The following is a 15,106-nucleotide window of genomic DNA, read 5'->3' as shown; positions in this document are numbered from 1 at the left end:
TTCATCTAATTAGCCACTTACCTGCGACACATCATACCTGTCCTCTATAGTCAGGTGAGAAGATACCTGGAGATGTTTTTAGTCTCAATCTCGGTATGGTAATGGTGGTGTGGCTCTGTTGCTACCTACCTACAGCTTCCTACCTCCTCTTCTTCTTCCTCTCTTCCTTCCTACCTCCTCTTCTTCTTCCTCTCTTCCTTCCTCCTCCTCCTCCTTCTTCTTCTCCTTCCTCCTCCAGGCTGTAGCTTCTATTTTACGCCACCTTACACAATATCCGACATTTTGATGACTACTTAATATTTCCTTATTCCTTAAAACTCCCTCATCATTGCCTCTAGGTTTGGTTTGGTTAGGTTAGGTTTGGTGAGGTTAGGTTAGGCTAGGTTCCCCCTACTTATTATCAAGAAGTTGGAGATAACAAGAAATCCTAACCTAACCTAACCTTTCCATACGCTTATCATAGTGTACTGGAGAGAGAGAGAGAGAGAGAGAGAGAGAGAGAGAGAGAGAGAGAGAGAGAGAGAGAGAGACATACCACATACTATAAATTCCTCGAGTCATCACAGTTTATATATAGTTGAACCAATTAAACGAAACTCTAGGAAATACTAGAAATAATAAACATTAAAAAATAGAAGAATATACATTTATTTATATTGTTCAACATGTTCATTATTATCGTGTATATAGATTTATATAGTCTAGTTATCTATTGAAGCTTTGTGTAAGGATTCTATTGTGCTTTATTAACAAGTTTGTACAGAATAATAATGTCTGTTTGTTGTCCTATTATAAGAGCTGACGTAAATAGCATTCTGTATCAATATATAAACAGATATAGAAAATACATTGAGAATATTAGGGAAGATATTGGATGACTTTTGGGGGGGGGAGGGTAAACTCTGTGTAAGTTGTCTTGTGAAGATTTTGTTTCTGGTCGTGGGTTCTTCGTGGTTCATTGTATGGTTCGTGGTTCCTGGTTCGTGGTTCTCCCTGTAGTTCCCCTGAGATGGTTCATCGTACAGGTCAGGTGTGTGTACATTAAGATAAACAATACCAGTGTAGGTTGAGGTAATAAAGGCGTATCTCTTCACACACCTATACGTCTCAACCATCAAACGTGAGTCTCACCCAACCTCCTGAATCTCAAAGTCTCCTCCGTCATAATTTTTATCTCTAACTGGTGATGAGAGATAAGAGAACCCATCTATATACGGTTGCGTGTTTGGTAAATATTGAGGAAGATTTGACTGTGTATTTGGTGTAGGTGAAGTGAGTTAATGAAATTCTGTTTCATATCTCCAGTGACGATGATAAGAACATTACGTACGACAGCTTGATATTGTTGATAGGTGAGATGATGAGCTTGACAGGTGTTAAAGGTGATCACTATACAGAGGTGTTTGTGGGAAGGGGATAGGGGATCTTACCTACCTACCTACCTACCTACCCACCTACCTACCCACCCACCCACCCCTCTGACACACACACACACACACCAAACATTATGCAACTCTGCTTCACCCCAGCCGTCGTGTTTTGAAATCGTCTTAATGAGGTCTGGCGAGGAACAAATTACGGCTGCCTCTGGTTGACGTATATATCATTATACTCGCCACTTGTAGGGAAAAAAAACATGAGGGCTGATTCCGTCTGTCATTGGAGAACACGTATTGACTTCAGGATGTCATATGTGTTTGTGTGAGGAAGTCAGCCAGCACGAGATATGTGTAAGAGGTAACTACTAGATAGATATACAGTAGATACTCATGAAAATAGATGTTGTAATTCTATATAATTCTGAAATGCTTTATGTTTGTTTTTTTATGTCGTGGCGTCAACATGGAGGTGAGAGGTGAAGTATTAATCTTGCAGAAATGTAGGGGAAGGTTTTGACTCCTACTGTTTCTCTTCCTTTTATTCCTCCTCTTTTTCTTCTTCCTCCTCCTCCTCCTCCTCTTTCTCTTCTTCCTTCTCCTCCTCTTTCTCTTCTTCCTCCTCCTCCTCTTTTTCTTCCTCCTTCTTTTCTTTCTCTCCCTCCTCCTCTTCCCCCTCCTCTTTTTTTATGCTTCTCTTTCTCTTCCTCCTCCTCCTCCCCTTCCCCTTTCTCTTCCTCCTTTTCTTTCTCCTCCTCCTCCTCCTTCTACTTGGTGTGAGTAAAAATCTCGAGCAGAGAGAGAGAGAGAACAGTCTCTTATCTATATCCAAACACATGTTCACCCCCACAGCACCTTGGAGAGGACGCACACAATGGCCCTTATCGTGGTTTTGGTTATCAATTCTTGTCCTCGGGGCTGGTGAGGGTAAGACTCCACAGCTTCGAGAGTGAGATAATATTGTAAGTCTTTCTCTCTCTCTCTCTCTCTCTCTCTGATTAATAGATGGGTGGTGTGTGTATATAGGCTGGTGCGCTTGTGTGTGTGTGTGTGTGTGTGTGTGTGTGTGTGTGTGTGTGTGTGTTATTAGATTTTTTTTAGTCCTGACATTTTTCTTTTTAAGTTGGAGTTTCCATTTTTGTCTCCACGTCAATTTTCTCTTAGTTATATGTATTTATTTTTGACGTATTGTTTTACTGTGTTTTAATAAGTGACTTTGTTTAGCGTTGGTACCTGTCTCCACCTGACACCCCCCCTACACGTCATTAGTCCCCAGGTGAGGTGACCCGTCATTAAGGAACTGACTTTTTACCTGTGGGTTTGACACAACGCCGCCCCTCTATATTGTATGGTGTCGTGTCGTGTGTACAGTGAGGTAGGAGTGTGTGGGTGACAGGCAGGGTGATAGAGAGTGTGTGGTGACAGACAGGTGATAGGAGTGTGGTGACAGACAGGGTGATAGGAGTGTGTGGTGACAGGCAGGGTGATAGAGTGTGTGGTGACAGGCACAGTGGGCGGTAGAGTATGTAAGGACAGAGTGGGTGATAGAGAGTGTATGGTGACAGACAGGGTGATAGAGAGTGTGTGGTGACAGACAGGGTGATAGAGTGTGGTGACAGGCAGGGTGTTAGAGAGTGTGTGGTGACAGGCAGGTGTTAGAGAGTGTGTAGACAGGCAGGGTGTTAGAGAGTGTGTGGTGACAGAGGGGAGAGAGTGTATGGTGACAGACAGGGGTGATAGAGAGTGTGTGGTGACAGACAGGGTGATAGAGTGTATGGTGACAGACAGGGTGATAGAGAGTGTGTGGTGACAGACAGGGTGATAGAGTGTGTGTGGTGACAGGCAGGGTGATAGAGTGTGTGGTGACAGGCAGGGTGATAGAGTGTGTGGTGACATACCCTGGGGTCATAGGCTCACTCTAGCTCACACTCTTTCATATGTTCACCTCAATAGTATCCAGTTTTTATTGAGAATTGAAATAAACGTAGAAATACACTCCCAAAATATTGTGTAGAAATTTGTATATCGCTGCATTTAGTTTACGGTTAAATCTGCTTTACTATTTTATTGTTCACGTTTTTTGTAAGTTTAATCGGGTGAGGTCGTTTGAATATGGCGCTGCAGTGATGTCTTTTAGCTCAGTCTGCCGTGTCAGTGTTCAGTGTGAGAGACAGTTTGAGTTTTTATATTATTTTTAACGTCGTGGTTATGTCTGTGTGGTGTGTGTGTGTGTGTGTGTCTGTGTGGTACGTGTGTGTGTGTGTGTGTGTGTGTCCGTGTGTGTGTGGCAGCGACTGCGGCCTCACATAATTAATTTATTATAACACTGGGCTTATAATTCCTTATTTAGGGGTGCGGTGGTCGCCTGGATACAGCACTCGTCACGGGGCCTAAGACTCGCTGGTTTGCGTCTGCTGTACCCCCAGTTCACTCAGCTGTAAATGGGTACCTGCTATAACTTTACAGTTGTTGAGGCGAAGGCGACAGAGTACAGGGATAACTATTCTGCCTCCTTGTGTACTGAAGTCTGCAGCTTGCTGTATCCACACTGCCCCTTATGAGCCGCTAGGCCTATCGAAACCGCTTACGCATTTCACATTTAGTTTTATGTCGTAAAGTTTCATATCAGATTCCTGTAAACAATCTTCCAGGGATTGACATTGCTTGTATGCATCACTACAATGTTGGAGTGAACATTAGTGGTGGTGACTGGACCTGTTTAGAGTGTACCTTAGTTTAGCAGCTGTGTGTACCATAGTGTGTGTGTGTGTGTGGTTTAATATAAGTCCAACCCATCGGAACTCTGGATACCGAACATGAAAAACTCACAGTAACCTGCACGACGCTCCTGGCACTATATACTGTTTTATGGCTCTGTTGCGAGTGCCTGCCACGGTCTGCCTCGCCTAGTCTTTATAAGTGGTGGCCAGAGCTCTCACAGCCCTTAAAATACAACTGTTGGTGTTAAAAGCTTGGTGGCGCTCGAGGAAGTTGGTTCCTTTCTCGCCGTCAGGTCGCTGGCCCAACCATCCATCGTCACGTGAAAACTCCGGATGTTGACGTTATGTGCTGTAAGTTCTCTCTCTCTCTCTCTCTCTCTCTCTCTCTCTCTCTCTCTCTCTCTCTCTCTCTCTTTAAAAGTGCTCGTTTATTACTTCAATACTCTCACCAACAGTCATATTTACAATTCATGTTTATGATCAGGATCTAGATATTTATTTATATTCATAACTTGTGGGAAATATATGCATTCATGCTCTTGAACTGCCAGATGATAAGGAAAGAACAAGTTAGTGTGGGCGAACAGTGCCTTCATGGGACTTACTCTGCATTCATACTCCACGACCAAGATTTTATCGCTAACCAGCAAATGGGATCCTCTCTAGGCGGGCCACCACACATTTTATGCAAATGTTCCATTGTAAAGTTACTCTCACGCGTCCAGAGTTTTATCGTTTTGATAAAGTTGTCCATTTTCTGCGGCGTGACGTTATGGAGGAACACCTGACTCTAAATTACACTAAACACTCTCGACTCGTCCACCGGCACACCTGGGTGAGGTATTATTTGTTGTGGGGGGGTGATGAGGCATGATTGTGTACACAGGTGAGGCTGTCCCAAGAGGAGGGGGGGCAGGCCTAGGAGGGGTGGTTGTCCCAGGAGAGTTGGTGGGGGTCCTCGGAAAGGGAGGGTGATGCTCCCAGGGCTGGAGGGAATGGCCTAGGGAGTGGTGGTCACAGTGGGAGATGTCGCAGGAGGCTTCCTGGCCTCGGGGGAGAGGGGCGGTGGTCACAAGGGGGGAGAGAAGATGACCTCGAGGGACAGGAGACGTACAGTAGCTCAAGAAGGTGGGGGAGAGGAGGGGTGGTCGCCACAAGGGGAAGGGGGGGAGGTAGTTCCAAGTAGGGAGAATAGTTGCTAAAGAAGGGACGTGTTCCAAATGGGCGAGGGGGAGAGGTGGTCCCAGGGCGAAAGGGAGAGGAGGAGAGGTAGGCGAGGTACCTCCAGGGGAGACAGTGTCAGGGGTAGGGGTGGACCCAGGGACGCTTCTGTATGCAGGTCCACGGGTCCAGACCCTTCATACACTACACTCCATTTACTCATGAGATTTTGACTTAAATGGTAAGTGTTGTGCTCTATAGACTGTGGAGTTTTAACGTTTGTGAGAGGAGTAGAATACTGTACTGGTTTATTTGTCTCCTTGGAAAACTAATAAGTAAGGGTTCTAGTTTAAGGGAATGTGATTTTTAAAGGAAATATGCGAGGTGGAGTCAGAATTGGTCTTTTTACATTCAGGGCAGCTGGAGAAAATGCACAATGCTATGGTGAAGTACCCAGGAGGAGAGAAAGTCCCGGATGATGGTGGTGTTATTACGCGCCCCGGGGTGTGAGGTGCTGCCGCTACAACCATTGTCCCGCGTCAGTAGGGTCCAGTACTTACTGTCACGTTCTCGGTTCCCTCAGGGTATGTTATCTTCTGCATAAAAGGTTTTGTGTTACTTCCCTTCCTGCCTTGATTACAAGTTGAGCCAGAGGCACTTCCCTCTCCTCCCTTTTAAACAATTTCCCGGTGGATCTCGTCTTTTTCTTCATGTTAATTAAAGTGATTGATGTAGTAAGGGATATTGACTTTATTACATGACCCAGAAGGGAATGGCAGTGCAGAGAACTTTTTTATATATTAAGAAAATGTAACAAATAGAGAAGACTGTCAGAGTGATCACTTATCACCGTCAGGTGCAGCTGCCAAGACTGTAAGAGTGTCCTGGTGAGCACAGTAGTAAGGTGTATTTGTGTATATTCAACACCAGGTACACTGAACTGTTGCCTACACAAGACAACAACTTCTAGCATTAACAGAGTGAGGCAGTGAACCACGTGTCGGGGAGTAATGGACACGTCATCCTAATTTAATCTACAGGCGAATTTTTTTATTGTTAATGATGAACTGACGCCCTCGTCTTGTGAGAAAAACATAAACATTGTTGATGACATATTGTGTACCTACGTCCCTTGATTATTCGCCTCTACGAAATTCTTAACAGTGTTGTTTTTGGTCAATGGGAATTTTGTAGTTTTCTTGGTAACAGACACACATTAAACACGGCCAGTCGATCAACAACCAGACTGTTGCAGCCACCCAGTCACTTACCAAGAGAGACTAGAAAGTTTACAGTTGTCCAGTTTACAGAAGAGCATGAAGAGGCTTACGAAGCTCACAGCACTTCAAGAGACACAACTGACTCCTATGTAAACATCTGAAGTTAGTTGATGGCCACTCCTCTAGCGATCATGGTCCTCAAGCATAAATAATTACCACACCAGACAGACCAACACTAGCTCATCCTCAGGTACATTTACTCACCTTTACCTGCCCAGTACCCGCTGTGAGACGTGCACGACCAGCCAGACTGTGAGTTACTGTGACCATAAGTAAGATATATTGGTTAGCTAAGATATGTGTGTGTGTGTGTGTGTGTGTGTGATAATAGTTCATCTTATGTTTGGATGTATGGTCAGGTGCCAGACACTCGGCCGTGCATGGTACAGTACACCACCTTCAGGATCCTCCCTCCTAGCGCCCACTGTGAGGCGAGATATGGCCGCCACCAACACTGGTAATATAATATATTAAGATGGATATGACGTGTCTGGCTTAAGCCGTCTCCCCAACCATCCAATTTTTGTAAATTGGTATTAAGATATTTTTTAAAGAAAATTATGGCCTCTCTTCCTTAATTTTACGGAAAAGTTATATTACTTGTGGTCCAAGAGCTCCTTCCTGCCCCTCCCTTCACCTTCCTCTCCCCCCACAGCTACAGCCTGGAGGAGGGCCATACAATCTTGTTCCTAAATTAACTTAAGAACTTGAAGCAGATATCTCCCTCATAGGAAGGAAGTAGGAGGCCCTTCTGTATCAGACATGACCAGAGGGCAGATGTTGTGGCCAGCATACTAAAAGAGGGACGTCCCATCCCCCTCGTTAATAGTCTGCACCACCGACCATGCAACTACTGATGCAACTTAACTCTCTACAGTAAACTCTCTGATTGTGTTATTTCACCATTTATGTTATGATTCAGAGTAAACATTAGCTATGATTTAATTATTTTATTGTTTGTAGTAAGTTATGCAAAATTATGCTATGATTCATGTATACGAAGGCCATTCTGTAGTAGCTTGTGGTGTCATGGGTCGTGTGTGAGAACTCTATAGTGTCGTGGGTCGTGTGTGAGAACTCTATAGTGTCGTGGGTCATCTATGACAACTCTATAGTGTCGTGGGTCGTCTATGACAACTCTATAGTGTCGTGGGTCGTGTGTGAGAACTCTATAGTGTCGTGGGTCATCTATGACAACTCTATAGTGTCGTGGGTCGTCTATGACAACTCTATAGTGTCGTGGGTCGTCTATGAGAACTCTGATTGAGAGAGATAACAACCCAAGATCGTTCGTCCAATCAGAGTGGACAGTACCCCAGAGAATCACTCAGTCGGGATGGTTATGCAGATCATGTTCCAGGGACCTTCCTCTGGATCTGAAGTTTCTGAATAAAGAAGATCCGGCCATTCGTTCTGGAGATAATGAGTGTGGGGGGGAGGATGAAGAGGACTGGCTCTACTATTAAGTGATGCATAACCCCCGTCTCTCTCTCTCTCTCTCTCTCTCTCTCTCTCTCTCTCTCTACTAAATTACATTGCAAATATTTTTTTTATACATTGAAAGTTGTTTATTGTTCGTCATTTTCATACATATTTGTTCTTTCTTTTTACAGGTACGTTGATTATATTCCCGTTGTGTGAAACAGACGTCGGTAAGTAATGTTTGGACTAAGTTCTTTGGTTAAGTTGTGTATACGTTCCCTGTGTCTAGCTGTAAGGACGGGAGAAATAATATGAATGTTATTTTGTTTATTTTATTAATTATTTTTTATCTTATCTTAAATATTTTTTTTTTTTTTGGATCATCCCGAAATGTGTAATTAAAGGGGTAATTAATATACGTAGTTTCTGTGTTAGTCTGAACGGCCCTTCCCTCCTGCAGACGCTACAGTAATCATAAACTAGACAACCGCGGCTAATATCCTATATCTATTAGTCCATTTAGATGTTTGTTCAATTATACCTGGTTATTTGTATCGATAGACTCTTCCCACCACTACAGGAACGTCAACACACACACACACACACACACACACACACACACACACACACACACACAGACAGGATGTAGGCCACGCATCCTGTTAGCTAGGGAGGAAGGGAGATAGAAGGGAGAATAGGAGGCTAGCTAGGGAGGAGTAGGAGGGAGAAGAGGGGGAAGGGGGGACTATTATTCTATACACACCTGTAGAGACCATCAAGCCCGAGCACCAAGTAGTGAGGTATGGGAGGAACAACCTTATGGACGTGTGTGGTAGAGCTCTGTGTTGCTGGTGGTAGTGCTGTTTGTTATTAAAGTTTGAAGGGAAATTACAATGGTATAGAAATTGTGTTGCTCCCCACCCCCCCTCCTCTCTCCTCCTCCTCGCCACGTCCCTCCCCCCTCCTCCCTCCTCTTCCCCCCTCTCCCCTCCACCTCGTATCAGTTGGCTGTCACTCACTGTCATTCCATCGTTATTCGTCCCTATTCGTCACCTAGGCGTCACCAACCGTCACACATCACCACCCGGCGTCACCTTTCATCACAGGTCGGCCACGTATTACCATCCACTCTTATCCGTCAAAGCCACCTATCACAGTCACCCGTCACAGTCACCCGTTACAGCCACCCGTCACAGTCACCCGTCACAGTCACCCGTCACAGCCACCCGTCACAGCCACCCGTCATAGATCATGTCACAGCTACTTGTCGCGTCTTATGAAAGCTCTCTGTTACACCCCGTCACATCAACCTGTCATATCTTGGTTATAGACACACACACACACACACACACACGCACGCACGCACACACACACACACACACACACACCCTCCATACCCTCGTTATAGCTACCCGTCACACGCACATCCCCAACCATCACACATCTTACCGTCACACCCCTACCGTCACACATCTTACCGTCTCACACCCTACCAATTACACACCCTACCGTCACACACTCCAGCGTCACACACCCCACCTTCACACTAGCCTACCATCACACACCCTACCCCTCACGTCTACCTGTCACAACTACCCGTCACACCATCACCAAATACAGTGTACAGGTGTAGTAGTTACACCCTGATGACTTATTGTGCTGTCTGACTCCTGGTTGACGGGTATTGACAGATGGGGGTCGACGAGCTCTCTCTCTCTCTCTCTCTCCTCCATATCTTTTTCTTCCCTTCTACTAGCTCCTCCTTCTCCCCCTACCCTATACATCTCCTCCTCCTCCTCCTCCTCCTCCTCGTCCTCCTCCTCCTCTTCCTCTTCCCCCCCCCTCCTCCTCCTCCTCCTCTTAACTCGCGTCCGCTCATGGGTAAATTGCATTTAATTTGTCTTCCTTAATGCATGTGTGAGTGGTAGGGAGGGAAGGGGGGAGCCTGGAGTGGAGGGTAGGGAGGGAGAGAGAGGAGTAGAGGGGACATGAGGGGGAAGAGAAATGGAAGAGAAGTGAAGGAGGAGGGGAGATGAAAAGGGAGTTAAGGGGCAAGAGGAATAAAGAGGAATTGAGGGAAATAGGAAGGGAATTGAAGAGGAATTAAGAGGGAAGTTAGGAGGAAAGACAGGAGGTGGAGGGAAGTGAGGGGCAATGAGGGGAAGGGAAGAGGGGAGGTGAGGAAAAAGGTGAAGGTTAAAGAGGGGAGGTGATGGAGAGAGAGGAGGGGACGTGAAGGTTAAGGAGGGGGAGTGAAGGGCAGTGAGGGGGGGGAGGACGGGGGTTGAAGTTGTGTTAGTTTGGGTGCAGGATAAATTAAAGCTCTTTGTAAAGTATAAGTAACTCAAGTAAATTGTTTTATCAAGTTTGTCGCCGCTGTTGTGATGGTGATGTGTGTGTGTGTGTGTGTGTGTGTGTGTGTGTGTGTTCATCACCGCCCGTCACTCACCACTTTGTCACCGTCAGGCCGTGAGGAGAAGCAGTATAGAGAGATAGGGACCTGGGCCAAATGCTTCAACAACTCGTAAGTGAAAAATTTCCTCCGAAATGGAAATCTCAGAACTTTTCCTATTGAGACACTTAACCTAACCTAACCTAACCTAACCCAACCTAACTTAACTTAACCTAACCCAAAACACGAAAATGACCACCAGACTGAAGTGAAAAATTACTCGTTAAATTTCCCGTAAATTAGATTTGGTTTATCTTATCTCCAGTTTAGGATGACAGTTATAAAACACACACACACACACACACACACACACACACACACACACACACACACACACACTACACCTGCCACCATGGAAGCAACAGGTGGTAGCATCGGCCATCACAGCTCAGGAGATCCTTGTTGATTGATGATTATGTTTGTGTGAATATTAATAATAATAAAACTTCGCAATTAAATATAAATAAATATCATAAAAAATATTCACTCATAACTTTTGACGGAATGTTCCTCAAACGTAACTGATGTCGAAAGTTTTCATCTCCGTCAAAATAATGATGAAAGATACAGGCGCCAGATGCTTCACCCAGCGCCTCAGTTACCCATGATGGAGGGATATTGGTGATGCTCCTCGGGGGTGGTGGGGGGGCCTCTCCATACCTGTGTGTGAGAAGAGAGAGAGAGAGAGAGAGAGAGAGAGAGAGAGAGAGAGAGAGGCTATACATGGAAAAATAACAAGAGGGTTAGATTAGGTTAGGTTTTAGATGCTGTTATCGTCTCAGGAAGATCATTAATTTACCTGACTGCTTTGCGCCACCAGGTGTAAGTGTTTCCTCCATACCTTCATAGATAACTGTAAAAGACAAATAGTTTTAACCTTTTTCCAATGTTAGTTTAGGTTTAAATCCTAAGTTTACATGTTTAGAATTCCAAACTATCATCCAGGATCGGTTTACAAGAGATGATCTGATTCGCTTTTGTTTTTTGTCGTGTTTCACTTGTTTTTGTTTTGTTTATTATTCGTCCTTTATAAAACACTGAAATATGAACAGAATACAGATTATGGTCTAGATATCAACATTGTTTTATTATTATTATTATTATTATTATTATTATTATTATTATTATTATTATTATTATTATTATTATTATTATTATTATTATTATTATTATTCCCCGTTGTCTTTGTGGTTGATAATAATTTTTCCTCTCAGATGGAAGTTTATTTTATTGCTGTTTTAAATAATTGTCAAACAACATTATTACGTGTTTTACTTTTATTTCATTGTAAGATCAAACATTTAGAGACAGAGGAATTTGTTGTTATTGTTTTATTAGTAATTAACATGAAACTCAGTGCCTCTAGGAATGTTAATGGGGAACTTTATCTTGGTGTTTAAGTCACTTTCACTGATTAACCCACCCACTACTTAAGCCATCCACTGATTAAGCCACCCACTACTTAAGCCATCCACTGCTTAACCCACTCACTGCTTAACCCACCCACTGCTTAACCCACCCACTGCTTAACCCACTCACTGCTTAACCCACCCACTGCTTAACCCACTCACTGCTTAACCCACCCACTGTTTAACCCACTCACTGCTTAACCCACCCACTGCTTAACCCACCCACTGCTTAACCCACCCACTCCTTAACCCACCACTGCTTAACCCACTCACTGCTTAACCCACCCACTGCTTAACCCACCCACTGCTTAACCCACTCACTGCTTAACCCACCCACTGTTTAACCCACTCACTGCTTAACCCACTCACTGCTTAACCCACCCACTGCTTAACCCACCCACTCCTTGTATTGTTGACCTGTATCGTCTCTCTCTGCTGTAACCCAACTGAAATATTTTTACCTGGAATACAAAATAACACTTAACAAGATACACTGTTTATGTTCACTGAGACTCACTGGGCTTACCTGTTGAATACAAAATAACCTGGAATAAATGAAAATGTTTAAGACTTAACAAGATACACGGATGAATGTTTAATGTTTACAGATGTTCACTGGGCAACGAGAGCTGTTCCCTCATCCCTCCTCCTTCCCTCACCATACCCCTCCTCTCCTCCTTCCCCCTCACCCTCATACCCCCTCCTCATCCTTCATCCCCATTCTCCCTCATTCTACCTTTTCTCCCTCATTCTTCCCCTCGTCCTCCCTATCCCTCCTTTCCTCCTCCTCCTCCTCTTTTCCTCCTTCTGCTCATCCTCCTCATCATTCTTCCCCTCCTCCCTCCTACTCCTCCTTCATTCTTCCCTCCTTCCCCTCACCCCAGTCCTCCCTCTCCCTCCTCCTCCTCCCTCGCTCTCCCTCCTGTTGTCTCGGGTCTCCCTGGGGGGTAATACTCATCAATGTATCATTCATCATCATCATAGTCATCCCCATCGTCTTCCCTGGTGGTGGTGGTGGTGGTGGTTGTGGTGCTAGTGGTGGTGCTGGTGGTGGTAGTGGTGGTGTTGGTGGTGGTGCTGGTGGTGGTGGTTGTGTTGGGGGTGGTGGTGCTAGTGTTGGTGGTACTGGTGCTAGTGTTGAAGGTGGTAATGGTGATTTTGCTATAGTGTTGTAGTTGCTAGTATGACAGGTAATAGAAAAAGAGACAGTACTAGTAATATACAGTATAGAGGATTTATTAATGGATTAATTAAGAGAGGAGATGGGGACTACAATAGGGATTAGCTTCTCTTGTGATGGGAGGGAACACGGCTGGCAGGCATGTTAACGCTGCCAGTCTTCCTAAAGCGTCGTACAGCACTAACGCTATTGGATTGGACACTAAAGAGAGGATATTTTATTTAACTAGAGATACAAAAAATACCTTTACATAGAACGTTTATAAGCTATAGGAATAATGAATTAAGATCATCATGTTCTACTGTAGGTCAATCATTATATTAACGCGGCCTACCTGTTGAGGGGGCGGGTTATAATGAAAGATGATGATGAATTAACAAGTAGAAGAAATTATTATGAATTATAGAGGAAGAAAATATGAATAAATAAAGGAGTTAAGGAATGAGAAGTAAATCTTGTGATGATAACTGGTAAGATTTGGATAGGTGAAGAAAGTGTCGTAAGATTTTTCATAGTTCTCGTTTCCATGTGTTTACGGATCGTAGTGTGGGAGAATAAGCTGCCTCTCTCTCTCTCTCTCTCTCTCTCTCTCTCTCTCTCTCTCTCTCTCTCTCTCTCTCTGTGTTTGTAAGCTTATCTGTCAGTTCCTCTGTGTGGGACCAGATTCAGCGACACAACTTATGAAATACCGAGCCATAAAGTAGTGAACCTCCATGTAATTATAAACCAAAATTACCTCTTGTGTTGAGCGGATAAATGTAATAATTTATAACACTGGTAGCGTAATTACTGCGTATATAACAGGAGGTGATAAACGGTGACCACTGGAGCTTGTTCCTTTCTTGGTGTACTAATGTTTAGATGTACTTCTTGTTAATGTACTTTTCTCACTGATGAACTAGAGCCTGATTGTACTCCTCTCATTAATGTGCTTCCCTCACTGATGAACTGGAGCCTGAGTGAACTCTTCTCATTAATGTGCTTCCCTCACTGATGAACTGGAGCCTGAGTGTACTCCTCTCATTAATGTACTTCCCTCACTGATGAACTAACGCCTGATTCTACTCCTCCCGTCAATGTTCTAGCGTCAGAATAAGGACAGATCTCTGCGTTAACCACTTCGGACATAACATGGGTCTTCCTCTCATCATCAGACAAGTATCCCAGCCCCTGTAGGTACTCCGTCAGTGGTCCCAGCGGGTGGATATCGCCAGGAGGCAAGTCTAGGCTGTAGGGAGGGTGAAAGAGAACTCCCTGGTCCATGTTGTGTTGTGTGACGGTGGTGGTGTGGGTCTGTGAGGGCAGACATTATCCTGAAGCAGAGGCATAGTTGTATTGTATGTCCAGGTGCTGCTCCGTGATGGTATATTGTCCAGGATACAGTGTTGTTGGTAGTTGGTATCGTTTATTTTAAGTCCACGTGTGTCGTCATCCCCCTGTGATGATTGCAGTGTGTGATGATGGATCACTGTCACTCTATACCAAATACCATCACCACCAACACATTGTCATCACCAGCACCACACTATCACCACCACCACACCATCACCACCACAACACCATCACCACCATAATACCATCACAACACCATCTCCTCCATAATACCAACACCACCATAATACCATCACCACCATCACCACACCATCACCCCACCACCACCACCACCGCTACCTCCACACCACACCACTCTACACCACCACACAAGTTAGACAACCACCTCCTCCTCCTCCTCCTCCTCCACAAGGCCAAGTGGTGTGGGTCACGCTCCTACCTGTTATTGTGTTGTCACTTCCCACTTTCTTTAACTTCTTTCCTTTGTAAGATGGTCATGCAGTTTCCTCTTCTGGCTGCAACGAAACTCTGTACTAAAACTTATATACCAATTTCCGTGCAGGACGCGTGGTAGGTTGGGGTGTTGTAGGCGGTCATTAAGGTTCACGACAGCCTCAGTAACACAAGGCTCAGGTAATACAGGTAATACTGCGCCGCCCTCACCTGCCTACACAAACATGGCTTGATCTAGTCATCGGAAAACGTAATTTGAATCCCTGTTTTCCGTGAGTGTAGTTGGTAGGTGGGAGGTGTGTGAGTGTGGCAGCCATTACC

The sequence above is a fragment of the Homarus americanus genome, unplaced genomic scaffold, assembly GCF_018991925.1.
Source record: "Homarus americanus isolate GMGI-L3 unplaced genomic scaffold, GMGI_Hamer_2.0 scaffold36734, whole genome shotgun sequence".
In the NCBI taxonomy this organism is placed as follows: domain Eukaryota; kingdom Metazoa; phylum Arthropoda; class Malacostraca; order Decapoda; family Nephropidae; genus Homarus; species Homarus americanus.
Note: the sequence above shows the minus strand (reverse complement) of the source record.